This window comes from Pseudophryne corroboree, chromosome 1 (assembly GCF_028390025.1).
Source record: "Pseudophryne corroboree isolate aPseCor3 chromosome 1, aPseCor3.hap2, whole genome shotgun sequence".
Lineage (NCBI taxonomy): Eukaryota > Metazoa > Chordata > Amphibia > Anura > Myobatrachidae > Pseudophryne > Pseudophryne corroboree.
In genome coordinates this window covers 294,560,028-294,577,186 of record NC_086444.1, presented here as the reverse complement: position 1 = coordinate 294,577,186, position 17,159 = coordinate 294,560,028, and the positions used below count along the sequence as shown (strand labels likewise).

Below are 17,159 nucleotides of genomic sequence, written 5' to 3'. Positions count from 1 at the left end.
TTTAAAAAAAACGGCAAGGAGGGGCGTCTTGAAACTCCAGCTTGTACCCTTGGGATAATATTTGTAATATCCAAGGGTCTAGGTTCGAACGAACCCAAAACTGACTGAAGAGTTTCAGACGGGCCCCCACCGATGCGGACTCCCGCATAGGAGTCCCAACGTCATGCGGTGGAGGTGGCAGAAGCCTGGGAGGACTTCTGCTCCTTGGAGCCTGACAAGGCTGGAGATCTTTTACCTCTTCCCCTTCCTCTAGTAGCAAGAAAGGAAGAACCCCGGCCCTTTCTGAATTTATTGGGCCGAAAGGACTGCATCTGATAATGGTGCGTTTTCTTTTGTTGTGGAGGTACATAAGGTAAAAAGGATGACTTACCCGCGATAACCGTAGACACCAAATCATCAAGGCCGTCTCCACATAAGACCATACCTTTATATGGTAAAGCTTCCATTCTTTTCTTGGAGTCAGCATCAGCATTCCATTGGTGAATCCACAATGCACGCCTAGCTGAGACAGCCATGACATTGGCCCTTGATCCCAAAAGGCCAATATCTCTTGCAGCTTCCTTTAGATATGCTGCGGCGTCCCTGATATGACCTAGAGTCAAGAGAACGCTATCCCTATCTAGGGTATCTATATCAGATGACAAGCTATCTGCCCATTTTTCGATTGCACTACTCACCCACGCAGATACAATAGCTGGTCTGAGTAGTGTACCTGTGGTGATATAAATAGATTTCAATGTATTTTCCTGCCTACGATCCGCAGGATCCTTAAGGGCTGCCGTGTCCGGGGACGGAAGAGCCACCTTTTTGGACAGCCGGGATAGAGCCTTGTCCACAATGGGGGGTGACTCCCACTTATCCCTATCCCCAGGAGGAAAGGGGTACGCAACCTGAATCCTTTTAGGAATCTCAAACTTTTTGTCAGGACTTTCCCAAACCTTATCAAATAGAGCGTTCAGTTCATGAGGGGGAGGAAACGTTATCTCAGGCTTCTTTCCCTTAAACATACAGACCCTTTTGTCAGGAACAGCGGGGTCCTCCGAGACCTGTAATACGTCTTTTATCGCCACAATCATGTACCGAATGCTCTTTGCCAATTTTGGATCTAATCTGGCATCACTATAGTCGACACCGGAGTCAGAGTCCGTGTCAGTTTCCGTGTCTGCCAACTGGGCAAACAATCTTTTTTGTGACCCCGAAGGGGTCTGGACTTGCAACAACGCATCCTCCACAGACTTCTTCCATGCCTGGTTCTGAGACTCAGATTTATCCAATCTCTTACTAATAAGAGCCACATTTGCATTCAACACATTAGACCAATAAGGAGTCGGCGGTGCCGACAGGGTCACTCCCACAGCCGTTTGTGTCCCCAACACAGTCTCCTCTTGGGAAGAGCACTCCGCCTCAGACATGCCGACACACGTGTACCCAACACTCACAGACACACTGGGCATATAGGGGACAGACCCACAGTAAAGTCTGTCAGAGACACAGAGGGAGTTTGCCAGCCCACAACCCAGCGCTTCACCAATGGTTCTGAAACCCAAATTAATGCCTCAGACCTGCAGCGCTATTATTATTATAATAATAATAATAATAATAATAATAATAATAATATGCACCAAAATTACTGTCCCCCCCCCCTCCCGTTTTGCACCCTGTTACTTGTACAGCAGTGTGAGGAAGGACCAGCGTCTCTGAAGCCTGTGTAGAGAAAATGGCGCTGAGCTGTGTGAGCTGAGAGGACTAAGCTCCGCCCCCGCAATGGCGCGCTTCAGACCCGCGTTTTTTCAGTAAATGTTTATACTGGCAGGGGTAGGACAGTGTCTCCGCACCTATGTCCCCTCTTGCCAGTCTGTTTTGAGGTATATATATATATATATATATATAAAATGCTGCCCCCCCGCGCCCTGCAGTGCCTGTGTGTGTGGGAGCATGGCGCGCAGCGCGTTCGCTGTGCGCTACCTCAGAAGCCGTCACTGAAGTTTTCTTTACTTCTTCTACTCACCTGGCTTCTGACTTCTGGCTCTGCAAGGGGGGTGGCGGCCGGCTCTGGGAACGAGCATCTAGGCGTACCTAGCGATCAGACCCTCAGGAGCTAATGGTGTCCTGTAGCCAAGAAGCAGATCCTTTAAACTCACCAGAAGTAGGTCTGACTTCTCTCCCCTAAGTCCCACGAAGCAGGGAGACTGTTGCCAGCAGTCTCCCTGAAAATAAAAAACCTAACAAAAGTCTTTTCCCGAGAAACTCTGTAGAGCTCCTCAGTGTGCATCCAGTCTGCCTGGGCACAATTCTAAAACTGGAGTCTGGAGGAGGGGCATAGAGGGAGGAGCCAGTTCACACCCATTCAAAGTATCAAAGTCCTACAGTCTGCAGATCCCGTCTATACCCCATGGTTCTAATGGTGACCCCAGCATCCTCTAGGACGTATGAGAAAAGATGAAATTAGCCTTACACATCCAAAAACGTCTAAAGCATCTGTTTATTTAGAAACTATGTCAGACATTGCTGGTTCAGAGCTAAACTGGACAGGTAAATCAAATTTTCAAGGACAGGAAATAAAGGAATGTAGCATCTGACTGGATAGTCATGGTTCCTGACAAATCAGGGGCTGCTTAAAGTACACACTTCCATTCTTAGCAGACTGCTAAGGAAACGTTTGGTGTTCCAATGGCAAATTTTTAAGGGGAAAGCAAAATGAGGTTATCTGAAGCTTTATCTCATCTGAAACTGCTCTTGATAATGAAAAAGTATAAATACATAAAAATTCAAAATAAAGTTATGCCAAAAATATTACCATGTAAAGAAAATTAAGGAAGCTACCAGTTTCTGGAGACACGGTAACGAAAACTCCTTTTCACAATGAGGTTAATAAATAAATCTGCACATACATCAGGTGCTCTTTGCACAGTGACTACTGCTCACTTCCAGAACCATTAAAATAAGCTCTATCTATAAAAGGGACTTTCTTTTGAGAATGCGAGATGATTTTCAAACTCATTGGGTCTACATTTACTAGTGATGTGCACCGGAAATTTTTCGGGTTTTGCGTTTTGGTTTTGGGTTCGGTTCCGCGGCCGTGTTTTGGGTTCGAACGCGTTTTGGCAAAACCTCACCGAATTTTTTTTGTCGGATTCGGGTGTGTTTTGGATTCGGGTGTTTTTTTCAAAAAAAACCTAAAAAACAGCTTAAATCATAGAATTTGGGGGTCATTTTGATCCCATAGTATTATATACAAGTAACACCAAGATGGCTGCATCACCTTTTGCATGCTCCTGATCATCTCCATAAAACAGCTGAAATTCACCACAACTGACCTATAAATCATCGTAAATTTCCAAGGACTTACCTTTAACTTGTTCTACTCTACGCGGACATCTGATCAAAACCAACGGATTGCATTCCTGCGCTGAGATACACACTAGATTGAAACCTCTGCAACTCTCCACTTAGAAGTCCTTCAGTTTGGAATCTACTGAGCTCTGCATTGGACATCCCAGACAAGGTACTGTGAACTACAACCTATATTTGGCTCCATCCAGCCCCTCACTTAGACATCATTCACCTCTGTTCTCTGAGCAAAAAATAACTGACTTCTTGCATTAATCAACTAATATACAGTATATTCAGGCTCTGAATCACTGAAGGGTCACTGCTCACTTCAATTTGCAAGAGCCATTCCAAAGGACACATGTTATCACTACCCCCCACAAGAAATTTACTTCAAAGGCCTCTCACACTGAGATCTTTCACACCTACACAACAGGAATTGGATTCTAACACCTCACCACAAGGCTGCTTTTAGTTTTGACTAAATCAGCAACAGAAAAAGCAGTTATTTTATTCACAGTATCACTTGTTTCAAATATACCCATTGTATTAAGGAGCAGCAATAGGTTACAGCAACAACGATTATAGCGATTACAGTCTAAGATGGCGCCGCAGATGGCTGCCTCGGAGCTACGCAGCTCAGCCAAAATACCTGTTTCCCCTTGTTTTTCCTTGCCCTTGTCTACCCCACCGGTGACCAAATACAGCAGGGAAGCCCTCCTAAGTTGGAGCGCTCCCGAGGTGCTTACCACACGTTCGGGCCCGTCGGCGGGCGGATCAGCGGCCCTTGCAGCCCTCTCTGCCCTTGCTGCCCTGTGTGGCAAGGATGCAGACGTGGAGACCGAAGTGGATGACCGAGCGGCCGCGCCCCCCCGCAGCCCAGGTGGCGACTGGCGAATGGATCACAGGCCCCGGAATGATGGAGGCCCTCATGTCGGCCCTAGTAGAAGGACCTGGACTCAGAGGAGAGGCTGTCGCGCAGGCACCCTAGTGAGGTGGCGGCGGCGAGGGCACCGGTCTGCACTTCCCGCGATCCTGCTTTCGAATGTGCGCTCACTGGCAAACAAGTTCGACGAATTGTCCCTCCTTCTGGGCAGCGCAGGGTCAGGCATTACAGGGTCATCCGTCCTCTGCTTTACGGAGACGTGGCTGGACGACCATATTGCGGACAACCCGATGTCTCTGCCGGGCTTCAGTCTCTTCAGGGCCGATCGCTCCAAGGTTCTCTCAGGAAAAACGAAGGGTGGTGGCATCTGCTTCTACATCAACGACGGATGGTGCACCAATGTCACGATCATAGGCAAATCATGCAGCCCTCACCTGGAGATGCTGAGTATCAACTGCAACCCCTTCTATTCCCCCCCGGAAATTTGCCTCAATTGTCCTTGTGGGAGTGTACATCCCCCCCCCCTCGCCTGCGCGAACGAAGCCCTGCACCACCTGGCTGTATGTATATCCGACATAGAACAAAAACACCCAGACTCTCTGCTTATAGTACTGGGTGACTTCAACAGAACTAACCTGAGCAAGGAGCTACCTAAGTACAAACAACAAGTCACGTGTCCCACTAGAGAAGGGCGCACCCTTGATCACTGCTATACTACCCTCAAGTCTGCCTTCCGGTCTATCCCGCGTGCTGCACTCGGCCTATCTGACCACTGCCTCGTCCATCTACTCCCTACCTATACACAGAAGCTGAGAGCAGTTAAGCCTGTCGTTAAGACTGTTAAGAAATGGACCAATGAGGCCAAGATGAAGCTCCAGGCCTGCTTTGACTGCACGGAATGGGGGGTCTTTGAAGCCTCGGCAACCGACCTGAATGACTTGACAGACACTGTCACATCCTACATCAGCTACTGTGAGGACATGTGTGTACCTACCAAGACTTACCGCATTTACAACAACAACAAGCCCTGGTTCAATGCCCAGCTCAGGCAACTTCATCGAGCCAAAGAGGAGGCCTATAGCAGCGGTGACAGAGCACTATACAACCGTACTAGGAACTCTCTGACTTAAGGAATCAGGCTAGCAAAAAAGCGGTTCTCGGACAAGCTGACAATTGATCTCTCCACCAATGACCCCGTATCTGGAAAGGAATGCAATCCATAACCAACTATAGGAAAACATCAAAGTCCACCGCCATGCACCAAGACCTTGCAGATGAACTGAACCACTTTTATTGCAGGTTCGCAAAAGAAGTCCCCTGCAACCCACACAATCACCTCTACGATGCCCCGAACACCGACAGCCAACCCCAGGCACTGCAAGTCACCCAAGAAGAGGTGGAGGCATTGCTCAAAAGGGCCAAAACCAGGAAAGGTCCGGGTCCTGACGGAGTGTCACCATCTGCCCTAAGAGCATGTGCGGGTCAGCTCGCCCCCATATTCACCAAGATCTTCAATAAATCGCTGGAGCTACAGAAAGTTCCTTCCTGCCTCAAAAGGTCTACTATAGTCCCGGTCCCCAAGAAACCCACTATCACGAACCTGAACGACTACAGGCCGATAGCACTGACGTCTGTGGTCATGAAAACGTTTGAGCGTCTGGTTTTGAATCACCTGAAAACTGTGACTGGCCCCCAACTAGACCCCCTGCAGTTCGCCTATCGCTCAAATCGGTGTGTTGAGGATGCAGTCAACCTGGGCCTGCACTACATTCTACAGCACCTAGACATTCCCGGTACCTACGCGAGGGTCCTGTTTGTCGATTTCAGCTCGGCCTTCAATACAATCGTCCCCAGCATCCTCCACCCCAAATTACTTCGCCTAGGGGTCCCAGAAGCTACCTGTTCCTGGATAATAGACTTCCTGACAGATAGGACACAGGTGGTGAAAGCGGGGGAATTCATCTCTCAAGCGCGGTCCATTAGTACAGGGGCCCCTCAGGGCTGAGTCCTCTCACCCCTGCGCTTCTCCCTGTACACAAATGACTGTACCTCAGAGGCGCAATCAGTAAGGATCATCAAATTCGCCGATGACACCACCGTCATCAGCCTCATCAAGGATGGGGACGAATCGGCCTATAGACGGGAAGTAGACCGGCTGGCCCAGTGGTGCATCCACAACAACCTCGAGCTCAACCCCCACAAAACTGTCGAGATGATAGTGGACTTCAGGAAGAAGTCATCTAGTGCACCTCCGCTAACGATTGCTGACAGTGTGGTATCGCTAGTGGACGCCTTCAAGTTTCTAGGGACCACAATCTCCCGGGACCTTAAATGGGGGTCCAACGCTGACGCCACTGTTGGGAAAGCGCAGCAGAGGTTGTTCTTTCTCAGGCAACTAAGGAAGTTCAACATCCCACAGAAGCTTCTGCTCCTCTTCTACTCCGCGATTGTGGAGTCGGTACTGTGCTCCTCGATACTCGTATGGTACAGCTCCGCCAGCGCGAGGGACAGATGCAGGCTCCAAAAGGTGGTCTGAACCGCAGAGAAGATCATCGGGGTCGACCTTCCCTCAGTCCAGGACCTGTACTTGTCCAGAGCTAAAAAGCGGGCAATGAAGATAGTAAAAGACCACCTACACCCCGGCCACAGCATGTTTAACTTGCTTCCTTCAGGCAGGCGTTACAGGGCCGTCCCCGCCAGGTCCGCCAGAAGCCTCAAAAGTTTCTTTCCCCAAGTGGTCCGCCTGCTGAACTCCTGAACATTGACTGACTAGACGTACATGTAACTCACTTGTGTTCCTACCGTATACCCTATCTGTGTGACTTTGCTTACCCCCCCACCTGCTTATCTGTTACCTACTTGGCTGTTGTAAAGCAAACCGAAGACAAATTCCTAGTATACGCAAGTATACCTGGCCAATAAACCTGTTTCTGATTCTGATTCTGATTAACCTCAATAACCATAATTTCCACTCATTTCCAGTCTATTCTGAACACTTCACACCTCACAATATTATTTTTAGTCCTAAAATTTGCACCGAGGTCGCTGGATGGCTAAGCTAAGCGACACAAGTGGCCGACACAAACACCTGGCCCATCTAGGAGTGGCACTGCAGTGTCAGGCAGGATGGCCCTTCAAAAAAATACTCCCCAAACAGCACATGATGCAAAGAAAAAAAGAGGCGCAATGAGGTAGCTGTGTGACTAAGCTAAGCGACCCTAGTGGCCGAAACAAACACCTGGCCCATCTAGGAGTGGCACTGCAGTGTCACGCAGGATGGCCCTTCAAAAAAATACTCCCCAAACAGCACATGACGCAAAGAAAAATGAAAGAAAAAAAGAGGTGCAAGATGGAATTGTCCTTGGGCCCTCCCACCCACCCTTATGTTGTATAAACAGGACATGCACACTTTAACGAACCCATCATTTCAGCGACAGGGTCTGCCACACGACTGTGACTGAAATGACTGGTTGGTTTGGGCCCCACACAAAAAAGAAGCAATCAATCTCTCCTTGCACAAACTGGCTCTACAGAGGCAGGATGTCCACCTCATCATCATCGTCCGATTCATCACCCCTTTCACTGTGTACATCCCCCTCCTCACAGATTATTAATTCGTCCCCACTGGAATCCACCATCTCAGGTCCCCGTGTACTTTCTGGAGGCAATTGCTGCTGGTGAATGTCTCCACGGAGGATATATATTATATATATTGAATTAAGTCTTTTCATTTTTCTAGCGAGAGGATGAGTGCTTCCATCCTCATGTGAAGCTGAATCACTAGCCATGAACATAGGCCAGGGCCTCAGCCGTTCCTTGCCACTCCGTGTCGTAAATGGCATATTGGCAAGTTTACGCTTCTCCTCAGACGCTTTTAATTTTGATTTTTGGGTCATTTTACTGATCTTTTGTGTTTTGTATTTTACATGCTCTGTACTATGACATTGGGCATCGACCTTGGCAGACGACGTTGATGGCATTTCATCGTCTCGGCCATGACTAGTGGCAGCAGCTTCAGCACGAGGTGGAAGTGGATCTTGATCTTTCCCTATTTTTTTAACCTCCACATTTTTGTTCTCCATATTTTAATGCGCACAACTAAAACCCACCACAGGTATACAATGTAGATGGATGGATAGTATAGTATTATATTACTTATGGACGACGAGTGCACTGACGACACAGAGGTAGGTATAGCCGTGGCCTACCGTACTGATATATATATATATATATATATATATATAATATACTGTATAATAATAATAACGGACCCGGTGGACACTGTCAGCAGACTGCTAAACTAGTATGAAGAAGAAAAAAGCCACCACAGGTATACAATGTAGATGGATGGATTGGATACTATAGTATAGTATTATATTACTTATGGACGACGAGTGCACTGACGACACAGAGGTAGGTACAGCCATGGCCTACCGTACTGCTATATATATATATATATATATATATATATAATATATACTGTATAATAATAATAATAATAACGGACCTGGTGGACACTGTCAGCAGACTGCTAAACTAGTATGAAGAAAAAAAAAGCCACCACAGGTATACAATGTAGATGGATGGATACTATAGTATAGTATTATATTACTTATGGACGACGAGTGCACTGACGACACAGAGGTAGGTACAGCCGTGGCCTACCGTACTGCTATATATATATATATATATATATATATATAATATACTGTATAATAATAATAACGGACCTGGTGGACACTGTCAGCAGACTGCTAAACTAGTATGAAGAAAAAAAAAACCACCACAGGTATACAATGTAGATGGATGGATAGTTTAGTATTATATTACTTATGGACGACGAGTGCACTGACGACACAGAGGTAGGTACAGCCGTGGCCTACCGTACTGCTATATATATATATATATATATATATATATATATATATATATATATATTATACTGTATAATAATAACGGACCTGGTGGACACTGTCAGCAGACTGCTAAACTAGTATGAAGAAAAAAAAAGCCACCACAGGAGTGTTTTTCAGGCAGACATACGTATACTGGACTGGTGGTCACTGTCAGCAAAACTGTGCACTGTACTCCTGCTATAACTGCCCCCCAGTCCCCACAATTAGGCAGTGTGAGCAGTGCACTCAGCACAGATATATGCAGCAGTGCAGCACACTGAGTGAGCACAGATATGGTGGAGCGTTTTTTTTCAGGCAGAGAAACAACGGATTAAACTCACTGGTGGTATAATCAAAACCCTGCACTGTACTCCCTAACAGCTGCTCCCCGTCCCCAATCCTCCCCACAATTATAAGTCACTCAGTCTTTTCTACTATAACGGAGAGGACGCCAGCCACGTCCTCTCCCTATCAATCTCAATGAACGTGTGAAAATGGCGGCGACGCGCGGCTCCTTATATAGAATCCGAATCTCGCGAGAATCCGACAGCGGGATGATGACGTTCGGGCGCGCTCGGGTTAACCGAGCAAGGCGGGAGGATCAGAGTCGCTCGGACCCGTGAAAAAAAAGGTGAAGTTCGGGCGGGTTCGGATCCCGAGGATCCGAACCCGCTCATCACTAACATTTACAGAAGCTGAAAGTAAAGCTTTAAACCAAAATCTGTCTCCCTATACGATATGGAAAATACAATTTACACGGGCACAATAACCCTGCGCTGCAGGTAGGATACGGTGTTAACCTTATGCCTATAGGAAGTAAGAAATAAAAAATGTTCTCTGTATTCTAGCTAGTGTCAGCCATACACACGGTTAAACAACACAATGTCCAGCTGCTCACTTGTTTTGTTTCAATAGCTACAATTGCAGTCTGCATTGTAATAGAATTCATGTGACTGCGTGCATCTGATATAGTGCTGTACTGTACAATAACACTGTTCTACGTAGGGGAGGGGCAGCTGCTGATAAGTGAAGATATTCATTAAATAAACACAATAGGAGATGGCTGTGGTGAAATGCAGGCTGTACTGTAGCCATAATAGATGGAGGAAGGCCACAATCATGAGTCCTATGACAGAGTAATGGTCTTTGTCACAATACAAACACAAACGTTTCATGTTATGTTTTTAAATTAGGGTTTTAAACAGAGGAATGGGATATTTTATTTGGAGCCCAGAATACAGAAAGTTCTGAAAAGGCAGGTAGAACATAACTGCTGCTACACAGCAACACTTTCTGCAAAGCTGACATGGGGTGGGTTGTAATGCCTCCTGAGTTCGGCGGCCGTGCAGGATGCCAGGCAAACGCGGACATTTTTGCATGTAATGTAAGTGGTTGCCCCTTCAAAAAAAAGCCAGCGTTCAGACGGCATCCCACATGGCAGCCGAACTCGGGCGGCATAACATCCCTCCCATGATCATGAAGGTATTGACTTTAGTCACTCTGAGGCGCACCAATATAGGTTACATTGATGAAAAGGGGAATGACGGGAGTACAAGTCATTCCTAAAAGTATAGCAATCAATTTCATGCAAGCTACAAACTTTAGAACAATTAAAATAAAAAACATCCACAGAATAAGTCTGAAAGGCTCCATATCAAATGGTAATAAAAACATTTCAAGTTCATGTTTTTCTCTCTGACAGACATGGTGGTGAGAGATGTATCAAAGCTCAGAGAGAAAGTGGAAAGAGATCAAGTGCCAGCCAATCGGCTACTAACTGTCATTGTACAGGCTGTTTGAAATAGGTCAGTTTAAATCGATAGTTTTTTACTTTATCTCTTACCAAGGGGTTTGATACATTTCTCTTATGGAATTAGTGTGTGTGCATGTCTACTGCATTTCTGAAAGAGCAGTTAGAACTTTATGACATCCATTCACACACATACAGAAGCTAATGTAAGGGTACATACGCTATGGACAACATGATATTGTCCTTATTAATACATGGGTGGACATAATAATGTAGAATTAAGTAGACAGCAAATCAAATTGAATATATTTAACAGTTATTTAAACAGCCCAGAATATTCTGTTGTAATTTACAATTGAGAACAAAGCAGTAATAAAAACGAGACTGGGTAATAACAGCAGATGGCAGCAAGGCAGGAGAGCCATGATAGCAAGCTCATCTGTAAGGAAACAGGAATTTGATACATGAGAATAAAGGGCCCCATACACTAGAGCGATAATGCCCGATTTCAGTCCAATTCGGGCATTCGGCCCGATATATCGGCTGAAATCGGGCATTTTAGAGGTGTTCCCGAACCGATCCGATGCGCGTTCCCGTGAGCATCGGATCGGATCCTCCAGATTGAATGTGCTGCACATTCAATCTGGTCCAACCTGGGGGCATGGCTTGGGAACACCAAGATATATTGCATGCAAATGGACAGCATCCAATGTATCTTGGCCGATCCTGCCCCCCGGAAGGCTGCCAGGGTGATCGCCTGAGATCACCTCCGACATGAGATCATTCTAGTGTATGGGGCCCTTAAGTACTACATATTGTCCAGCTAGATTGCAAAGGTTGCTATATAACCGAGTCACACACACTCGTGCTGGCCTCAGGCCCAGTGGGTTTTGTGAGTGTAGAAAAAGAACATATAGTAAAGTTATGTTCTGACTGTGCAGTGAGGAGGTAATGGTGTAGAATAGTTTATGGAGGTTACGGGGTGTATTCAATTCTTGACAGAAACTGCCGTCTTGTCGGAAAGACGCCAATTTATTACTTTTTTTTTTAGGTCAGAAGGGGTTCTGACTTTCTCTATCGTCCTAGTGGATGCTGGGGTTCCTGAAAGGACCATGGGGAATAGCGGCTCCGCAGGAGACAGGGCACAAAAAGTAAAGCTTTAGGATAAGGTGGTGTGCACTGGCTCCTCCCCCTATGACCCTCCTCCAAGCCTCAGTTAGATTTTTGTGCCCGGCCGAGAAGGGTGCAATCTAGGTGGCTCTCCTAAAGAGCTGCTTAGAAAAGTTTAGCTTAGGTTTTTTATTTTACAGTGAGTCCTGCTGGCAACAGGATCACTGCAACGAGGGACTTAGGGGAGAAGAAGTGAACTCACCTGCGTGCAGGATGGATTGGCTTCTTTGGCTACTGGACATTAGCTCCAGAGGGACGATCACAGGTACAGCCTGGATGGTCACCGGAGCCTCGCCGCCGGCCCCCTTGCAGATGCTGAAAAGAGAAGAAGGTCCAGAATCGGCGGCAGAAGACTCCTCAGTCTTCTTAAGGTAGCGCACAGCACTGCAGCTGTGCGCCATTGCTCTCAGCACACTTCACACGGCAGTCACTGAGGGTGCAGGGCGCTGGGAGGGGGGCGCCCTGGGAGGCAATGTAAACCTATTTTTTGGCAAAAAATACCTCACATATAGCCTCCGGGGGCTATATGGAGATATTTAACCCCTGCCAGAATCCGTTGAAGAGCGGGAGACGAGCCCGCCGAAAAAGGGGCGGGGCCTATCTCCTCAGCACACAGCGCCATTTTCCCTCACAGAAAGGCTGGAGGGAAGGCTCCCAGGCTCTCCCCTGCACTGCACTACAGAAACAGGGTTAAAACAGAGAGGGGGGGCACTAATTTGGCGTTAGAAATATATAAAAAGATGCTATAAGGGAAAACACTTATATAAGGTTGTCCCTATATAATTATAGCGTTTTTTGGTGTGTGCTGGCAAACTCTCCCTCTGTCTCTCCAAAGGGCTAGTGGGTCCTGTCCTCTATCAGAGCATTCCCTGTGTGTGTGCTGTGTGTCGGTACGTGTGTGTCGACATGTATGAGGACGATGTTGGTGAGGAGGCGGAGCAATTGCCTGTAATGGTGATGTCACTCTCTAGGGAGTCGACACCGGAATGGATGGCTTATTTAGGGAATTACGTGATAATGTCAACACGCTGCAAGGTCGGTTGACGACATGAGACGGCCGACAAACAATTAGTACCGGTCCAGACGTCTCAAAAACACCGTCAGGGGTTTTAAAACGCCCGTTTACCTTAGTCGGTCGACACAGACACAGACACGGACACTGAATCCAGTGTCGACGGTGAATAAACAAACGTATTCCTTATTAGGGCCACACGTTAAGGGCAATGAAGGAGGTGTTACATATTTCTGATACTACAAGTACCACAAAAGAGGGTATTATGTGGGATGTGAAAAAACTACCTGTAGTTTTTCCTGAATCAGATAAATTAAATGAAGTGTGTGATGATGCGTGGGTTCCCCCCGATAGAAAATTATTGGCGGTATACCCTTTCCCGCCAGAAGTTAGGGCGCGTTGGGAAACACCCCTTAGGGTGGATAAGGCGCTCACACGCTTATCAAAACAAGTGGCGGTACCGTCTATAGATAGGGCCGTCCTCAAGGAGCCAGCTGACAGGAGGCTGGAAAATATCATATAAAAGTATACACACACATACTGGTGTTATACTGCGACCAGCGATCGCCTCAGCCTGGATGTGCAGAGCTGGGGTGGCTTGGTCGGATTCCCTGACTAAAAATATTGATACCCTTGACAGGGACAGTATTTTATTGACTATAGAGCATTTAAAGGATGCATTTCTATATATGCGAGATGCACAGAGGGATATTTGCACTCTGGCATCAAGAGTAAGTGCGATGTCCATATCTGCCAGAAGATGTTTATGGACACGACAGTGGTCAGGTGATGCAGATTCCAAACGGCACAAAGGTGTATTGCCGTATAAAGGAAGAGGAGTTATTTGGGGTCGGTCCATCGGACCTGGTGGCCACGGCAACTGCTGGAAAATCCACCGTTTTTACCCTAAGTCACATCTCTGCAGAAAAAGACACCGTCTTTTCAGCCTCAGTCCTTTCGTCCCTATAAGAGTCATATTTGCCCAGGGATAGAGGAAAGGGAAGAAGACTGCAGCAGGCAGCCCATTCCCAGGAACAGAAGCCTTCCACCGCTTCTGCCAAGCTCTCAGCATGACGCTGGGACCGTACAGGACCCCTGGATCCTACAAGTAGTATCCCAGGGGTACAGATTGGAATGTCGAAACGTTTCCCCCTCGCAGGCTCCTGAAGTCTGCTTTACCAAGGTATCCCTCCGACAAGGAGGCAGTATGGGAAAAAATTCACAAGCTGTATTCCCAGCAGGTGATAATCAAATTACCCCTCCTACAACAAGGAAAGGGGTATTATTCCACACTATATTGTGGTACTGAAGCCAGAAGGCTAGGTGAGACCTATTCTAAATCTAAAAAAATTTGAACACTTACAAAGGTTCAAATCAAGATGGAGTCACTCAGAGCAGTGATAACGAACCAGGAAGAAGGGGACTATATAGTGTCCCGGGACATCAGGGATGCTTACCTCCATGTCCCAAATTTGCCCTTCTCACTAAGGGTACCTCAGGTTCGTGGTATAGAACTGTCACTGTCAGTTTCAGACGCTGCCGTTTGGATTGTCCACGGCACCCCGGGTCTTTACCAAGGTAATGGCCGAAATGATGATTCTTCTTCGAAGAAAAGGCGTCTTAATTACCCCTTACTTGGACGATCTCCTGATAAGGGCAAAGTCCAGGGAACAGTTGGAGGTCGGAGTAGCACTATCTCGGATACTGCTACAACAGCACGGATGGATTCTAAATATTCCAAAATCGCAGCTGATCCTGACGACACGTCTGCTGTGCCTAGGGATGATTCTGGACACAGTCCAGAAAAAGGTGTTTCTCCCGGAAGAGAAAGCCAGGGAGTTATCCGAGCTAGTCAAGAACCTCCTAAAACCAGGAAAAGTGTCAGTGCATCATTGCACAAGGGTCCTGGTAAAAATGGTGGATTCCTACGAAGAAATTCCATTCGGCAGATTTCACGCAAGAACCTTTCAGTGGGATCTGCTGGACAAATGGTCCGGATCGCATCTTCAGATGCATCAGCGGATAACCCTATATCCAAGGACAAGGGTGTCTCTCCTGTGGTGGTTACAGAGTGCTCATCTTCTAGAGGGCCGCAGATTCGGCATTCAGGATTGAATGCTGGTGACCACGGAGGCCAGCCCGAGAGGCTGGGGAGCAGTCACACAAGGAAAAAATTTCCAGGGAGTGTGATCAAGTCTGGAGACTTTTCTCCACATAAATATACTGGAGCTAAGGGTAAATTTATAATGCTCTAAGCTTAGCAAGACCTCTGCTTCAAGGTCAGCCGGTATTGATCCAGTGGGAAAAACATCACGGCAGTCGCCCACGTAAACAGACAGGGCGGCACAAGAAGCAGGAGGGCAATGGCAAAAACTGCAAGGACTTTTCGCTGGGCGGAAAATCATGTGATAGCACTGTCAGCAGTGTTTCATTCCGGGAGTGGAAACTGGGAAGCAGACTTCCTCAGCAGGCACGACCTCCACCCGGGAGAGTGGAAACTTCATCGGGAAGTTTTTCCACATGATTGTGAACCGTTGGGAAATACCAAAGGTGGACATGATGGCGTCCCGTCTGAACAAAAAACGGGACAGGTATTGCGCCAGGTCAAGAGACCCTCAGGCAATAGCTGTGGACGTTCTGGTAACACCGTGGGTGTACCAGTCGGTGTATGTGTTCCCTCCTCTGCTTCTCATACCTAAGGTACTGAGAATTATAAGACGTAGAGGAGTAAGAACTATACTCATGGCTCCGGATTGGCCAAGAAGGACTTGGTACCCGGAACTTCAAGAGATGCTCACAGAGGACTTATGGCCTCTGCCGCTAAGAAGGGACTTGCTTCAGCAAGTACCATGTCTGTTCCAAGACTTACCGCAGCTGCGTTTGACGGCATGGCGGTGGAACGCCGGATCCTAAGGGAAAAAGGCATTCCAGAAGAGGTCATTCCTACCCTGGTCAAAGCCAGGAAGGAGGTGACCGCACAACATTATCACCACATGTGGCGGAAATATGTTGCGTGGTGTGAGGCCAGGAAGGCCCCACGAAGAAATTTCAACTCGGACGATTCCTGCATTTCCTGCAAACAGGAGTGTCTATGGGCCTCAAATTGGGGCCCATTAAGGTTCAAATTTCGGCCCTGTCGATTTTCTTCCAGAAAGAATTGGCTTCAGTTCCTGAAGTCCAGAAGTTTGTCAAGGGAGTATTGCATATACAACCCCCTTTTGTGCCTCCAGTGGCACTGTGGGATCTCAACGTAGTTCTGGGATTCCTCAAATCACATTGGTTTAAAACCAGTCAAATCTGTGGATTTGAAGCATCTCACATGAAAAGTGACCATGCTCTTGGCTCTGGCCTGGGCCAGGCGAGTGTCAAATTGGTGGGTTTTTTCTCAAAAAAGCCCATATCTATTTGTCCATTCGGACAGGGCAGAGCTGCGGACTCGTCCCCAGTTCTCTCCCTAAGGTGGTGTCAGTGTTTCACCTGAACCAGCTTATTGTGGTGCCTTGCGCCTACTAGGGACTTGGAGGACTCCAAGTTGCTGGATGTTGTCAGGGCCCTGAAAGTATAGGTTCCAGGACGGCTGGAGTCAGGAAAACTGACTTGCTGTTATCCTGTATGCACCCAACAAACTGGGTGCTCTTGCTTCTAAGCAGACTATTGCTAGTTGGATGTGTAATACAATTCAGCTTGCACATTCTGTGGCAGGCCTGCCACAGCCAAAATATGTAAATGCCCATTCCACAAGGAAGGTGGGCTCATCTTGGGCGGCTGCCCGAGGGGTCTCGGCTTTACAACTTTGCCGAGCGGCTATTTAGTCAGGGGCAAACACGTTTGTAAAATCCTACAAATTTGATACCCTGGCTAAGGAGGACCTGGAGTTCTCTCATTCGGTGCTGCAGAGTCATCCGCACTCTCCCGCCCGTTTGGGAGCTTTGGTATAATCCCCATGGTCCTTTCAGGAACCCCAGCATCCACTAGGACGATAGAGAAAATAAGAATTTACTTACCGATAATTCTATTTCTCGGAGTCCGTAGTGGATGCTGGGCGCCCATCCCAAGTGCGGATTATCTGCATTACTTGTACATAGTTACAAAAATCGGGTTATTATTGTTGTGAGC

The 17,159-nt window shown here is 47.3% G+C and overlaps 1 protein-coding gene across 4 annotated transcripts in view; it reads right to left on the bottom strand.

Annotated features, from left to right (window-relative positions):
• HECTD4 (HECT domain E3 ubiquitin protein ligase 4) overlaps positions 1-17,159 on the bottom strand; it is a 547,332-nt gene that overhangs the window by 452,616 nt on the left and 77,557 nt on the right. The gene's annotated exons all lie outside the window — the stretch shown is intronic.